We start from the raw sequence: 17,756 nt of genomic DNA on the forward strand, positions 1-17,756 counted from the left end.
GACATAAATGACCCTAAGACACACACATTTGCATATATGTTTGTTAGGCACTTGAATAGGGTTTGTATGTTTCAAAATGGGACCGGAATGCACACTTGGTGCACTTTCGGTCGACCAAACCAGGCCTGTGTCAACAGTTGACAAAGGCCTTGGTCGATTTTTACCGTAGTTAAATATTTTTTAAATAAGGTTAAAATGCTTTAAACATCATTAAACTTCCCTAATAATACCCAATAGGTCCCCAACGGTCATATTTTCTCCTATGCCTATATATATGAGATCATTTGAGAAAATTAGTAAGGGTTTTAGCTATTTTGATTAAGGGAGAATTCTCTGAAAATCCAAAAGCCTATACTACTCATTTTTTAGCCTCATTCACTCAAGCTTACCCTCTATTAGTGTCTAAATCATTCGTAAGTGGATTGAGTATCTATTTGCAAAGGTTTACTCTCCTTGTTCTATTTGATAGATACGATTTTATTTGAGAGTAAAACCTAAGGATTCTTAGGGGACTTTATTGATAAGTCTATCCTAAGAAGACTTTGATAGATTTTCTAAGCTTGCACCTTCATTGCAAGATCTTGAGAAGATTGTATTTGTTTTTGGTTGCAAAATATTTTCAAAAATACCTTCAAATATCTAGTGTGCTTTATCTTGATAAATATTTTAAAGAGATATTTGTTTGTGTGAGAAAAATATTTGTTGCAATATTCATTGATTCATATCTCTAGTTGAATACAAAGGTTGAACCCTTTTTGCAATCCAAGCATATACTTTATTTGATACTTACATGCTTGAAATACCCTGCTGATTCAAATACTTAAGACTTGTCATCTTTGTGTGAACTTATTGGCTAAATATCTTGTGATACAAAGATTTCTTGTTTGACACTCTCACGTATGCATTACACTGATAGAAAATAATTTTGAGAGTTGAACCATCTAGACCACATTGAGCTTACATATTGAGTCATATTGTGGTGTATGTTATTGTGTGCATTTGGGTACATATTTGCTTTACACGAAAGCATAATCACTGTACCATTTGATTGTAATACACATCTGTTGTATTTCCAGGCACGGGCCTGAAGAGGGAGACTAGCCTTGGAATAGTCCTGGATTGGCTTAGACCCGGTTAGGAAAGCTAGGTGCGTCGTCCTATTAAGGCGTGTATGTTGAGGTCAGCCCCACTAATTGACCTGGTTAAGGTTGAGGTCAGCCCTGTGTTAATTTGACCTGGTTGTAAACGGTGCTGCTCCACCCTTAAGTGAGCCTTTAGTGGAATCCTCGGGCTTGCGAGCTAGAGGCGGGGACATAGGCATAGTTGGCCAAACCCCGATAACATATCGTGTGTTCATTTACCTTTCCGTACTTTATATTGACCGCACGTATATGTTATTGTGTGAATGATGAGCTTGATTTAAATTTCTGCATATCTTATAGAACCGTGCATTTGGAATTATATAGATCGACCCTAGGTTGTTTTATACGAGTATTTTACTTAACCTAGGTAATAAAATTTAAAATTCCAATTCACCCACCCTCTTAGGAATACACCAATTCTAAAAATTGGTATCAGAGCCTTATTGCACTTGACTTAAACGTTTTTGCAAAAAGATGGCAATGGCTCACATTCGTGTATCCCCATTCAATAAGGGACAGTCACTTTCCAGTCCTCCAATATTCTGCGGTGTCAACTACACCACGTGGAAAGTTAGAATGATCATAGTTTTGAAATCTGTGGGCTGAAGAGTCTGGCTTATGATTGCTAAAGGAATATGTGCACAAATAAATGAAAATGATTTTAATATGATTAATTCTAATGTCATGGATATATTGCACTGTGCTTTAGAGACTAATATTTTAGTTGAGATTGTGGCATGTAGTAGTGCACAGGATATCTGGGATGAACTCAAAAGTAGATATGGAGAGTCCCAGGAGAATGAGACCACCACTCAGGAAGTGGTAAATAATAGGGCAATTATAGTAATAGTCGGTGAGGTATATGTTCCTATCTTTGCCTCCGTAGATGATTCTATTACTAAATGCTATGATGTACCTAATGCTGAATCATCTGTTGAATATTGTGATAGTTCTGTTATTAATGCACTTGGTGATTCTTATGTTGAATACTGGAATATATCACGCAATAATCCATGTGATGCATGCTGTGATGACTCTTGTTGAAAATCCTATGATATATTGTATGATGAGTCATCTATTGGCTCTAATGATAATACTGTGTGCATTGATTCATGTGAATGTTATAGTGATAAACTTTGTGATGAATCATGTATTGAATTTTACAATGAAAGCATGCTCTCACATATGGAACTAGAAAAGACCTCATTTAAAATGCATAGAGTTCTAGTTGAGATATCAAAAAGGAAAACATTTTTGAAAAATGAAATGAAAAGGTGGCAAAGCACTTAAATGATTTAAAAAAATATCAGGCTACTCTAGAAAGAAGAAAAATTGAGAAGCTTTTGAAAATTATCTACTCAGAAAGAAAAACCAAAGACTATCCTGAAATGATTTTCAAACCCACTTGTGAAAAGGATAACAATGATAAACCCTTGGAAGCTAAAAGGAAAAATATTTTTATAAAGGGTTCATGTTCTGTTTATCATATCCATAGTAATGCCTCAATGAGTAAAACTAGAATTTATAAGCATAATCTTTCACGTATATATAAAGTTTGCTTATATTGTATAAGAAAAGGGCACGTTTGGTTTAATTGTCTACTTAGATGTGCTAAAGGCTTAAACAAAGAAATGATGTGGGTTATCATGAAAGAAAACCCCGTAGGACCTAAGGAAAATCCAATTCAAATTGAAAATACATTTTTGTTATTCTTCCTTTGTTCCTAGGTGTAGGGGTTATGACAATTGTAGGATCTGGAAGTGATTGATGCTTAAAACGAATCCTTAGTATACATACTCACTATGCCATCTTGTTATACTAAGAAACCTTAGCCACTTCCATATGGACATGGCATGAACACCTGATATTTAATTCAAAATGCTTAACCCATGCTATCATGAAAATCACAAGTTTTAAGCATACTTTTGTTCATTGCATATAGTTGAGCTTTAGGGATCTAGTCTTGCATTATATCTTTCTACCCTAAATCTCATAGTCATGACCTAGTCATCACTTTAGGAATAAGCACTGCTCATTAAAATTTCATATTTATTGCGTGCTTATTAAAAGCCATCACTTTCAATCAAGATTAGAGGCAACCACTAAGGGATTCTCATTCTAAGTACTCCCTTTTGAACCAAAAATACAAAAATCCTTTAATCTTGGTTCATCTCATCTATGGGAAATCCCTGCAAACCATGATCTTATTCGGTACGGTTTCACCCATTCCTTAGTTTATATCCTTGCTTGTTATCATCTCTGAAGGATATTCTCTAGTCACCAAAGAGCATAGCTTAAGAAAAGCCTCATACTCCTTTGTGTTCGGTACCAAAATAGGTCAATAAGTTAATTCTTGGTACACACCTCATTTGAGAAAAATCTCTTCACCAAGAACCCCTAAGAATCATATCTATATTGTAATATATCAAATTTGGACCTTAGGGAGAACTTTGGATAAAAAATAAGGCAAAATCGAGAAAATCCACTATGCTCGGTCGACCAAGCATTGCAAGTATAAAGTACAACGGTTGATCGAATCATGTTGACTTTGACTCTTACGGTCAACCGGGCCCCAGTGAATGCATTTGCCACGGTCGACCAAAACTTTCGCTTTTCCCCTGGTCGACCAAATGTAGTCACTGTACACCCTTTCGGTCGATCAACCATCCTAGTTCATTTTCGCCTCGGTCGACCGAATAGTGTCGGTGCCTAGGGAATTTGAAGCATCGGTTGACCGTATCACATTCTGGTTGATCGAGCTGTGATCTATATATGTCCTCTCTTCATTTTTCAACTCATTTCTGCATAATTCTTGAGAGAGTTTCCATTTCCTCTTTGCATTTCCATTAATCCTAGCCTTACATCCTCACTACCATGGCCCATATTGAAGCCCATGATGTTGCACACGCGGAGGATGAGTATTTTCTCTTAGAGAGGTGCAAAGTCCAGTATATACGGGAGTTCCATCCTAAGGAGGCTATACTAGGTAAGATACTCGATTTAGACTTTATGAATCAGCACTTTAGAAATGTTATGGACATGTTTGAGTATCAAGGGTGGAGAACCTTTATCTCCTACCAGCCTAGGGGTCATTACCCAACTTATGTTAGGATGTTCTATGGCAATATGGGTAATGATGAAGACAGGTATTTCTCCCATGTATTGAGGACAGATGTGCGCTTTGACGCTCAGTATATCATGGACGTCCTCGACATTGACCGTGGAGACTTTAAGTGCCCCAATGTGGTAAACTCCTAGATTTTTGAGCAAGAATTTACAGTAGCCACATTCGTAAACCTGACCCTGTCTAACCCTGGCACTGCTAGCCAGAACCACCATCTACAGTACAGACAGTTCACCATAGAGGCTAAGATAGTGCACCACCTGATCAACTATAATGTCCTGTCCAAGGCGGGATCTAGGGTGCACGTATCATTTTTAGACTGCTTCATTATGTGGTGTCTTTTCGCTTGGAAGAAGTTAGATCTGCCCAGTCTAGTAATCCATTAGATGATGGCCAAGATGATTGGCCACCAAGTGATTATGCCATATGGAGGCATTCTGAACAAGCTGTTTAGAAACATTGGTGTCACGCGGTCAAATGTGGCTTCACTAAAGAGGAGACAACTTGCAGACATCTTCTCTGGCATGACTCTACGTTTGATGGGGTACGAGCTCATAGGGAATGTTTGGATGCCCTCTAGAGTAGCAGTAGCACAGGTAGAGGTCCTATAGGGGCCACCACAGCCTCCGCATCCATCAAATTTGGATCTTATGGCTGCCATCACTAGTTTATCTGAAACATTCATACAGTTTCGGGGATCAGTCCAGTTAGACTTATAGGACTTGGCATCGTCATCCGCTGCACTTTGGGAGGAGTTCCAGCAGCACCCCATCTCTACTGCTAGTCGCTTTACAGATTTGGAGCGGTCCATGACAGCTAGCTTCAGTGAATGACCGCATTCAAGAGATGCAGGATGAGAGGGACTGGATGACCATGACTTCGACTTCGATGCCGGTGATGGTGGTGATGGAGGAGAGGATGGAGGGGAGTTCTAGACTCCAGGATGGTCTGCAGATCAGATTATGTGGCTTTGTTTCATTTTATTTTATTAAATCTAGTATGTACTAAAAACAACTTATATGTTATTTCATTTTATTTTCTTTGTATTCTTTGGATTCTTATGGTACATTACCCTATTTGATTATGACATATATTGGCAGTACCTTGATTTGCGTATGCTAGTGTTTAAATGTGTATCTTATTAAAATGCATTAGTATAGAATGCCTACTGCATGGCGGATGCAGTTGTTGATTATTGCCTGCTGGTAGATGATAGGTTCTCGCATGCCTTACTCCTATGATACTGTATGGTTGAGAACTGTTTTTGTGTAGGTGAAATTTTTGGGAAATGTCATATTTACAGCCGATATGCTGCCGAAATTTCTGCAGATATTTGCTCAAAATATTTGGAACCTCCCTATATGTGCAATATGTCACAATTGACTCATTTACATTGAAATGTTACATCCCTTGGAGTTAATTATGCAAATATATATATATACATACATATATATATGTTTGAAGTGATTGTTTCATAACTTGCATACTGTTAGGGGGAGCTCTCTCATGGAAACTTTCCAAGTCTTAGCAAATAACTCTATTGTTGACTAATCCTTTTTCTTTAGACCTTGTGAAAGATAATTGATTGTGTGTTCGCTTCATACCCCTATTGCATGCTTATATTGTTTATCATCTATGTTGCACAACTTGTCTAAATGCATGCTCATATTGACATTCCATTTGCTTGATTGGACCATACTGAACTATTTGAGTTGTTGTGAATAATTTGGTAAGATATATTTCCATTCAAACAGGTTGCGCTTATATAGGTTTTCTTTTTGAAAGTTTGATTTACAAATGGCACTTTGCCAAAATTTTCAAAAACTCTTTCCAACATTATTCTTGTATAAATGTAATAATCACCCATTGCCTAAAATTTTAATTCCTATTGCACTTTTTTCTGTTGCCAAAAGGGGGAGATGCAAAGGGGCAAAATAATAGGTTTATTTAAAAATACATTGGATGCATATTGTGAGGGAGAGCCTTCTTGGGCTTAACCCTATTTTTGCCAATCGTATTTGTCATCATCAAAAAGAGGGAGAATGTTGACCTTATAGGTCACGCCCGGTTTTGATTATGACAAATACTCATTGTAACTAATGGGTGTTTGAGGTTTTGTGTAGGAACTAAGATTGTTAAGATCAAGATGTGCACAAAGCAAACAAATCCTAAAGACCAATCCCTATTCAACGTTGTAATATATTTCATTTAATTGGTTTGTAATAGTAACTAGGGATCTGGTTTGTAATAAGCTCACAAACACATCACATGTATGATAATACGTAAGCTCAAACAATCTATGAATGAGAAAGGACCTTAGGGTTCGGTTGATCGATGTCGGACTTTTTTGGTGTCTTAATTTTGGACATAAATGACCCTAGGACACACACATTTGCACATATGTTTGTTAGGCACTTGAATAGGGTTTGTATGTTTCAAAATGGGACTGAAATGCACACTTGGTGCACTATTGGTCGACCAAACCAGGCCTGGGTCAACAGTTGACAAAGGCCTTGGTCGACCAAACCAGGTAGTTCAAAAAGCCCTGGTTGACTGAAACCTTCTTGGGTCAAATATTTGACCATCTGGTCGACTGAGACAAAAATGAACTCTAACTACCTGGTCGACTGAGGGTCCTCAGGAGAAATCCTAGCGGTCTAGTTGACCCAACTAACCAGTTCAAAATGGCATGGTCGACCGAACCTCGAAAAATTGAGAAATCACCCTCTCCTGGTTGACCGGGCCCTTAGTTTAAAAGTCCCCTGGTCGACCGAACCATATGAGACTTGGTCGATCGAACCTGTTCTGGTCGACCGGACCTCTCGGGTTGCCCTGATTTTTACCGCAGTTAAATATTTTTTAAACAAAGTTAAAATGCTTTAAACATCATTAAACTTACCTAATAATACCCAATAGGTCCCCAACAGTCATATTTTCTCCTATACCTATATATATGAGATCATTTGAGAAAATTAGTAAGGGTTTTAGCTATTTTGATTAAGGGAGAATTCTCTGAAAATCCAAAAGCCTATACTACTCATTTTTTAGCCTCATTCACTCAAGCTTACCCTCTATTAGTGTCTAAATCATTCGTAAGTGGATTGAGTGTCTGTTTGCAAAGGTTTACTCTCCTTGTTCTATTTGATAGATACGATTTTATTTGAGAGCAAAACCTAAGGATTCTTAGGGGACTTTATTGATAAGTCTATTCTAAGAAGACTTTGATAGATTTTCTAAGCTTGCACCTTCATTGCAAGATCTTGAGAAGATTGTATTTGTTTTTGCTTTACACGAAAACATAATCACTGTACCATTTGATTGTAATACACATCTGTTGTATTTCTAGGCACAGGCCTGAAGAGGGAGACTAGCCTTGGAATAGTCCCGGATTGGCTTAGACCCGGTTAGGAAAGCTAGGTGCTTCGTCCTATTAAGGCGTGTAGGTTGAGGTTAGCCCCGCTAATTGACCTGGTTAAGGTTGAGGTCAGCCCTGTGTTAATTTGACCTGGTTGTAAATGGTGCTGCTCCACCCTTAAGTGAGCCTTTAGTGGAATTCTCGGGCTTGCGAGCTAGAGGCGGGGACATAGGCATAGTTGGCCGAACCCCGATAACATATCGTGTGTTCATTTACCTTTCCACACTTTATATTTACTGCACGTATATGTTATTGTGTGAATGATGAGCTTGATTTAAATTTCTGCATATCTTATAGAACCGTGCATTTGGAATTATATAGATCGACCCTAGGTTGTTTTATACGAGTATTTTACTTAACCTAGGTGATAAAATTTAAAATTCCAATTCACCCCCCTCTTGGGAATACACCAATTCTAACACTGGTGCTAGCCAAGGTTCATAGAGGAGAGGTGGATACAGCAAAGGATAGAGGCAGGAGACTAGGAGCCAGGAGGTTCAGGGTGAGCAAGCTTATCTAGTTTGTCCTACATGTGGGAAAAGACACAGGGGTGAGTGCCGAGTGTGGGGAAATGTCTGCTACCGATGTGGTAGACCGGGTTATGTAGCATGAGTCTATCGTGGTCAACATAGTACTGCTCCTACTCCAAGACCATTCTAAGGAAACATCTAGGTGCCTCGAGGAGGTCAGTAGAGAAATACCATGCAGGCGTGGGTTTACACACTGACGCCGGGATATGATGAGGCAAGTGGCAACGTTGTGACAAGTATGATTAATATGTTTTCAATTAAAGTTATTGAATTATTTGATTCAAGGGCCACACACTCGTTTGTGTCCATGGGGTGAGTGAAATCATGTGGGGTTGGAACTCAGCTATTAGACGCCATGTTTTTGGTAGCCACACCATTAGGGTCAGTAGTGAGGTCTTGAAGGGTGCTTAGAGGTTACCCAGTTAATATTCAGGGGAGAGTATTACCAGCTAACCTAATAGTGTTAGACATACGTGGATTCGATATGATTTTGGGAATGGATTGGTTAGCTACTAATTATGCCAGCATCGACTGTCATTTGAAAGAGGTGATATTCAGACCTTTTGGGAAGTAGGAGTTCAGATTCGTGGGGTTGCACGTGCATTCCTCGCCACAATTGGTATTAGCCATTCAAGCAAGGAAGCTACTCCTAGACGGATGTCAGGGGTTTATAGCCTATGTAGAGGAAGTGATAGAGAAAGAATTGAAGCTTACCAATACTCTAGCGGTAAAGGAATTTCCATATGTCTTTCCAGAGGAGCTACCCGGATTGCCTCCCGACCACGAGGTTGATTTTTTCATTGATTTACTTCCAGGGACGGCACCAATTTTCTAAAGCTCCCTACATAATGGCCCCAACAGAGTTGAGAGAATTAAAAGAACAGTTGCAGGATTTATTAGATAAATGTTTTATTAGATCAAGTGTGTTGCCATAGGGAGCTCCAGTTTTGTTAGTGAAGAAGAAAGATAGGACGATGAGGATGTGTATAGACTACAGAGAAATAAATAAAATAATTGTTAAGAATAAGTATCCTCTTACCCATATAGATGACTTGTTTGATCAGTTCCAGGGTACACGGGTTTATTCGAAGATTGATCTAAGCTTTGGGTACTGTTAAGTGAAGGTCAAGGCAGAGACATCTCCAAGACAGCGTTTCGAATTCGGTATGGCCACTATGAGTTGTTGGTCATGGCATTCGGACTGACGAATGCTCCTGCTATATTCATGGATTTGATGAACATAGTTTTTCATCAGTACTTGGACCAGTTCGTAGTGATATTTATTAATAATATATTAGTCTATTCAAGGAGTTTCAAGGAGCATGAGATACATTTAAGGCTGATACTTTAGATACTCAGGGAAAGGAAACTGTATGCCAAATTCAAGAAGTGTGAATTTTGGTTAGAGAAAGTTGCATTCCTTGGGCATGTCATATCAGGGAATGAAATTTCAGTTGTTGACTCTATGAGTCTAATCTGGTTTTGATAATGACAAAACACTTGGAAGCCATGGAAGGCTAGAAAGTCATGGAAGCCATGAAGATTAAAGTATATATATCTTGGCAAAATCCATGGAACTAAAAGAGTTGAAGAATGAAGATGCAAGCGGCAAGTTCAAGATCTTCATGAGAATGAGTATTTAGAACCGAATGTATTTACATATTTCATATAATTTAATTTGAAGCTCAAAATATACCCTAGACTGACTTTAGGAGTCATGCATCTCATGAACATCTTTAGAGGATATTTATGGACTTAGAGATTTTTTAAAACCCCAAAAAAAATTTTATAAAAGAGCAAAGAAAAGGAGCAAAAAAAAAATTTTGAAACTAAAAAGAAAAATCCAGAAAATGTTCTATTCAGAAGACCGAACTTCCTACCTAGAAGACTGAAGTGTCAACTTTAGAAAACTGAAGTGTACGCTAAGTCGCCTAAAGATTCAACTTCAGAAGATCGAAATTTAAACTCAGTCGTCTTAAGAATTTCTTCAGAAGACTAAAGATTAAGTTCAGTCTTTTGAAGAATTATTGGAGAAACATAGAAATAGAGCAGAACCACCCCAAAAGACTGAACCTTGACTTCAGTTGTCTGAACCCGTAACTTTAGAAGTTTGAACCCAAACTTTAGACATTTGACCATGTGTCCAGGGTAATTTTTCAAAGCTTTAAGAAACTTCAGTTTTCTAAGCTCTACACCTCAGTCATTTGAACCTACGGGAAGATTAAAAATTTAATCTTTAATGAGAGAACACGCGAGTTATTTCTACATCTCCAATGGTTAGAAATCACCCTAAGGGCAAGGTTACCTATATAATCAACATCTAAACCCTAGTGCCCCCAAGAGAAAGAACCTTTGGCATACGATTGAGCATATTGTACGATTAGCACTACTTGGGAGAACACACTGCTGAATTCTTGATTGGGATTTCAAAACTTGTACTTCAAATTTGAGCTAAGGCTACATTGATCTTCAAAAGGCTTTCTTGTGATGGTTATGCAATCATCTTGGAATTGAGGTTTGGTAAATCGATTTTTTTGTTAATGCTCATTCTTAAAGATTTTTTCATCTCAAAATCCATTATTGAATATTAGTTGAGAGATTGATCTTGAGTGTGCTTATATTAAATTGTTTTGACAAGATCACTACTTGAGAAAAGTTTTGCCATTGGTTAAACATTTTTGATTCAAGAGTGTATTCAATTAAAGACTCGATATTTTTGATATTACAAAACCACTTTATTAAATATCCTTAGAGTTCATAACTATATATATTATTGAGGGATATTTTCTAAAAAATATTATATTAGGTTTTTGATCTTTGGAACTCATATCATATATATATATATATATATATATTTACATATTACAAAGATCATATTGTGTTTGGATATTTGGAAGAAAACTTATTGATCTAGATCTTTATAATATTCAAGACAAATTTTTTAATAAGATCACATTTGGTATTCGTGCAGCTAGAAAGTTGAACTAGAACCCTAAGTTCTTTAAAGCATTTACTTATATAATTATTTTGGGAGATTTGATAAAAGGGAAAATTTTGTAAAGCTTATCATTCATATAACGATTACATCGTTACATACATACCGAGCTTCAAGTTTCATCATATGGATATGTGTTAGGCTTTCAATTGTACTCACTAGCTTTGTTAGAAGCACTATTGAGTTGTTTTTTTGCAGAATTGAAATTCTATATTGTAATCACGGTTTAGATTGTGAACCGGGTGAGGAGGAAGTTGTGCCTCTTGTAAGCAACGGATGTAAGGGAAGCTCCGTCCTGGTTAAAGGAGTAGGGATTTAGTGGAATCCTTGAGTGGGTTGCTCAAGGTGAGGATGTAGACCGGGTTGGCTGAACCTCGTAAAAATTGTGTTTGCCTTCTCTCTTCCTTTACTCCTTTTATATTCTGAAACGCATTTCATTATGTATCTTGCATGTGTGTATGTTGAATAACCCCACACACACTTGACAATTAATTGGGTAAAAAGAATTCATTGATATAATAATTTAAATTAGTCTCAAACCCCTGCAAGTAATTTGTTAAATATAGAAATATGGATTAAGTGGTAAATAATTTTTAAAGGTTTTTAAAAATACCCAATTCACACCCCTCTTGGGATCACACCAGAATTAATATCAGTAGATCCTAGCAAGATAAAGGCAGGGGTGAATTGGGCGAGGTTGAGAAACGTCCAGGAGATCAGAAGTTTCTTGGGACTGGTGGGATATTACCATCGGTTTGTAGTGGGATTCTCTAGGCTATCAGGGCCTCTGACGAGACTAGCCAAGAAGAATGCTAGGTTTAAATGGAATGATAATTGTGAGTAGAGCTTTTAGGAATTGAAGTAGCGGTTCGTCACTGCACTAGTATTGACGATTCCATCAGGAGAGGGTGGATATGTAATCTACAGTGACGCGTCTTTAAAGCGGCTCGGGTGTAATCTGATGCAGTAGGAGAGAGTTGTTGCGTATGCCTCCAGACAGTTGAAAGAATATGAAAAAAATTACCCTACCCATGATCTGGAGTTAGTAGCGGTGGTTTATGCACTGAAAATTTGGAGGCATTATCTGTATGGAGGGAGATGCAAAATATTTTTTGATCATAAAAGTTTAAAATAATTTTTCATACATAAGGAATTGAATATGAGATAGAGGAGGTGGTGCGAGTTGATTAAAGACTACGATTGCACCATCAGTTACCACCTAGAGAAGGCTATTGTGGTAGCTGATGCATTGAGTCGTAAATCAAGGAGCGCGTCTGTATGAGCAATAGTAATTGCATATCAAATCAGAATGGATTTGGAAAGACTCGGGGTAAAGCTTGTAGAGGGTAATCATCAGGCGTTTATCGCCAATCTGGTGGTACAACCCACATTGCTGGATAAAATTAAAGCTACTTAGGTGAAAGATGTGGAGTTAATGAAGATTATGGATAAGGTGCAAAGTGACGAGGGGGCGGAGTTTAGTATTTCAGATGATAGAGCCTTAAGGTTCGTACCAGACTCTATGTGCCTGCAGATACTAAAATTAAAAGAACCATTTTGGATAGGCACACCATTCCCTGTATACAGTACATCCAGGGTGTACGAAAATGTACAGGGATTTGTGGTTATCCTTCTAGTGGAGTAATATGAAAAGAGTGATTGTAGAATATGTAGGGCAGTGTTTGACATGCCAGCAGGTGAAGGCTGAGCATCAAAAACTGGCAGGGGCTTTGCAACCACTTCACATTCCTAAATGGAAGTGGGAGCATAGTTCTATGGATTTAGTATCAGGGCTACCACATGTGTTTCATGGACATGATGCCATTTGGGTGGTCGTTGATATACTAATGAAGACCGCCCATTTTCTTCCCATCCAAGTTAATTACTTCATGGGTAGATTGGTAGAATTGTACGTACAGGAGATAGTTAAACTACATAGAGAGCCCATGTCCATCATTTCTGACCGGGATCCACGTTTCATGTCTCAATTCTGGAAAAACTTATAGAGAGCTTTGGGATCTCAATTGGCCTTTAGCACAACATTCCATCCTTAAACTAATGGACATACAGAGATGACGATTTAGATATAAGAGGATATGCTGCATGCCTGTGTATTAGATTTTGGGGGTAGCTAGTTACAATATTTTCCATTAGTGGAATTTGCTTACAACAATAGATACCAGGCTAGTATTGGGATGACCCTGTATGAGGCATTGTATGGTCGGAGATGTTGATCTTCGTTATATTAGGATGAAATTGGAGAGAAGCAGATATTGGGGCTAGAAATGGTACAGTGGGCTTTTAAGAAAATCAAGCTTGTCCAGGAGAGGATTAAGATAGCTCAGAGCCGATAGAAAAGCTATGCAGATGTCCGTCAATGCGCGCTAGAATTTGAAATGGGTGATAATGTATTCTAAACGATTGCACCGATGATGGGAGTAATGAGATTCAGGAAGAAGGACAAGCTTAGCCCTAGGTACATTGGGCCGTTTAAGATACTGGAAAGAGTTGGCTCAGTTGCCTATAGGTTAGCGTTACCCTCAACGCTATCCATAATTCACGATGTATTTCATGTGTCCATGTTGAAGAAATACATCTTAGATCCATCTCACCTAATAAGTTATGAAGCATTGGAAATTGGTGAGACCTTATCTTATGAAGAAATACCAGTTCAGGTCTTAGATCATAAAGAGCAGGAATTACGCACCAAGAAAATTTCGCTAATGAAAGTGCTTTGTAGAAATCACGCAGTTGAGGAAGCTTTGTCGGAGTTAGAAGAGGAAATGCGTCAGAGCTACCCATATATATTTTAATGGGATTCAACATCAGTTAGAGGAAGGAAATGTTCAGGAAAGAAATCATGTAAATAAATAAATTTTGTGCAAGATTAATCATTTGTATGTTATTGTTTTTAGTTTTCATGGTTTTGGGAGAGTTTTGTTTGGTTATTATAATCTCCCAGAACTATAAATATAACTACGGTATCCCCCCCATAAGTGAGGGTAATTAATAAAATTATAGCGGGTTTTCCTCAAAGATTGATATATGAGATAAATAGTAAATTTTGAGGACAAAATTTTATAAGGAGGGAAGGATGTAGAGAGCAAAAAAAAAAAAAAATAATATATGAAAATGATAAAGAAAAAAATTATAAAAAGAGGCATCAGTAGGAATTTGTTGATGAACCTAGGGTCTTCGTCGATGAACGCCCTTCTAGGTCTTGTCGATGAAGTACACATGTCTTGTCAACAAGGAGATACCGAGAGGGAAAAAATTTCAGACTCTAAAATAGTTGTCGACAAACTCACCAGTTTCGTCGATGAACTTCCTTCTTCGATTTGTTGACGAGTCCACGTGTCTCGTCAACGAAGCCGCATGGATAGTTGCCTATATATGGCCGAAAATCATATTTTTGACGAGAATTTCATTTCCTCTCTCATTTTCCCTCTCCACCTTCGGCCCTTCCTCATTATTTTTTCAAATCCGACTCCATTTTACCCCGTTTCGATGATCGAAGGTTACCACATTGATCCCAAGGTAATTCTCTACAAGATAGCTGGAGCAGATTGTTGATTTGGGGTTCTTGGGAACCATCCCAAAATTAGGGTAAGTAAGTTATTTTAGGGTTTATGTGGTTATTTGGGATTTGTGAACCCAGGAAATGTGTTAGATGGTAATATACCGGGGTTTGAGTCGATTGAATTGGGTTTAATGCGATTTTAGGGTTTGGAGTTCTGGACGCTATAGGCGTAGTTTAGGATTTCAATAGGCTTTTCAGGAAATAGGTAAGGGGATAGAGTAGGTTATATATTTTTAGAAAATTTATTATTGAATATATAGTATTTAATTCAGAAATTATATATGTGATTAGTATAGTTTTTGGGAATACTGATGTTGAATTGAGGAAACCTCGATTTCAGATTTAATATTATTTTGTCAATGAATATGTTTTTTTCCAGGCCAGATAATATAATATAGTAGTATTCACTTGTGTGGCGTGAGTATAGATAATTTTACTGTAGACTTATATTATGTCAGAATATTTTACGTTTTCATAGAACAAATATGATTTGACAATAGTTTTAGAAAGATGATAATCAGTACAAGAATTAAGATATTTTTAGTATAGTATGATAATTTAGTTGGTGCAGATGCCATGATAATTCAGCCAGCGCAGAATATTGAAACTTCATTAAGTCTTCATAAGTGAGAGAATCTGATTCCACACTTGGTGAAATTATGGTTTGTCTAAAGTATGATTCTCTAGTACCTTCTACTAGGTAGATTATGAAGTCTGGTCCAAAAGCCTTTGATGTTCTCCTCCCTTTACTCATCCTAAGTTCACTAGGATCTGACGGTTCACCACTAGTACAAAGTGGTTTCAAAGTCTCCATTGATTTATTTTGATCACTAACCTTTTGTATGAAAGTGAACTTATTTTTAAAGAATTCTGCATCTCTAGATTCTATTACTGAATTAACTCCTATAAAATAATTTGGTTCAATTACCAAGAATCTATAAGCTTTTCTATGTTCAACATAGCTGAGGAATACACATTCTATTCCTCACTCACCTAATTTCCTTATCTTAGGTTCAAGAGGCCTTATAATTGCTCTACAACCCCAAATCTTAAGATATTTTAAATTAGGCTTTCTTTTCTTCCATAACTTAAGATATTTTAAATTAGGCTTTCTTTTCTTCCATAACTCATATGGAAAATTCTTAGTCCTCTTAAAAATAACTCTGTTTAATATATGACAGGCAGTTAGTAAGGCTTCACCCCAATGACCATTACTTAGTCCTGAATTTGACATCATGGCATTGACAATTTCAACCAATGTTCGGTTTTTCCTTTCTGCCACTCCATTTTGTTGTGGAGTATATTGTAATGTCCCGACCCTTTATACGTCTCTAGAGTGCTACTACACCTATCTTTGATAAACATACATATACAACCCACCTTGAAAGGGACATACGGGTGATTCATACTGATTTGTATTCTCATGCACATTGGAAAACATAAACATTCATACGGAATCTAATAGGCATACCAGAGTTCTAAGTGTATCCTTACACATATTCATACATACTTAAAACATAATCTATTTGTACAATCCCCAAAAAGATATTCTGAACTGAGTCTATTACATATAAAGACACACTTACGTAAAGTACGCACAATACCATGCTCCTAGTCCCTTTAGCAATTAAGACCGATGTCCTGAAGGGCTTGAAACAAAGGTTGTATGTTGGGGTGAGACACTTCTTAGTAAGGTGGAAAATATTACATTAGTATGTGACAACATGTGTTTAAACCAGTAGCAAGCAGTTACATACTTAAAGCATTCTCAATCCTGTAATATAGGAGATATATATAGATATAATTCCCATAATAGATAGTTTAGCATCATAACAAGTGAGAGTTCCCCAGGTTAGGGTAGGGTACAAGCCCATACACTATACAATCCCTCCGCCTGGTACTCAAACCTGTGACTTTGCCCATTTTAGTTTTTAAATCATGTATATGCATATTTAGAACATCGCCCTACCTTGTGTAGGCACTATCAGACATTATACATATTATAGTCCAACTGAACCTCCTCCACCTAGTCCATTAATTCACCAGTGGCACTTCATGCCAGTCAATTATCTCAATACCCACACTCCAGTCGATTGTCTTGATTCCCACACTGAAAAAAAGATGTATGGTTGCACTGTACCTGAATTATAGCAACGGTATTGCGCTTAAGCTTTTTAAGGCTTCTATATAACATTGAGCTTTTTAAGGCTCTCATAGTAACAAGGTGCGGTCCCAATATCATATATACAATTTGAAATAAGACAAATTAACTTGTTTCCAATTCATAAATCATCTGTACAGTTCCAGTATTTTTACATACTCATTCATTCATACTATGGTATAAATCAGTACACACACTCTCGGTTTAACATTTTTTCACATATAGAGCTCGGTATCTAATTAGCACCTATTTTTCTGCATTTTCTGATAACAATTTGGAACTACGATTCCCATATTCCATATATATATTTATCAGTTTAGTATATCCCATTTCATATCATATGCCACACTCATTTGGTTCAATATGTTGTACTATAGTAAAATAATTCATAAAAGATCATTTAGACTGCAACAAGGGTTTTTAAGCATCTCCTACTTTAAGTTTAATGTAAATAAAGTGGTTTTGAGAAGTTGGGAGGTCATATGCTAAAACCCTAACTTTTACCAAAATCGCAAAATCGTAAAATTGACATTTTTACTTGGCGAAACTTTGCAAATAAGAAGTCATATCGTACATATAAACATAAGCTATAGTCCTAGCAGTTTAGTTTTCTAAAATAACTTATGTAAACAAATCCCTTTACCTATTTCCTAAAAATATACGAATGTTCGAAAATTGGCCATTGACCTTTTTCATGAACTCAAGAATCTCCTCCACTAGTATTAAGATCTTAGCTCCCTGATTTTTATGGTAACCTCCGATCATTGAAATGGGCGACAAATGGTGAAGGATCAAAGAGAGAGAGAGAG

Source organism: Malania oleifera, chromosome 9 (genome assembly GCF_029873635.1).
Source record: "Malania oleifera isolate guangnan ecotype guangnan chromosome 9, ASM2987363v1, whole genome shotgun sequence".
Classification (NCBI taxonomy): Eukaryota; Viridiplantae; Streptophyta; class Magnoliopsida; order Santalales; family Ximeniaceae; genus Malania; species Malania oleifera.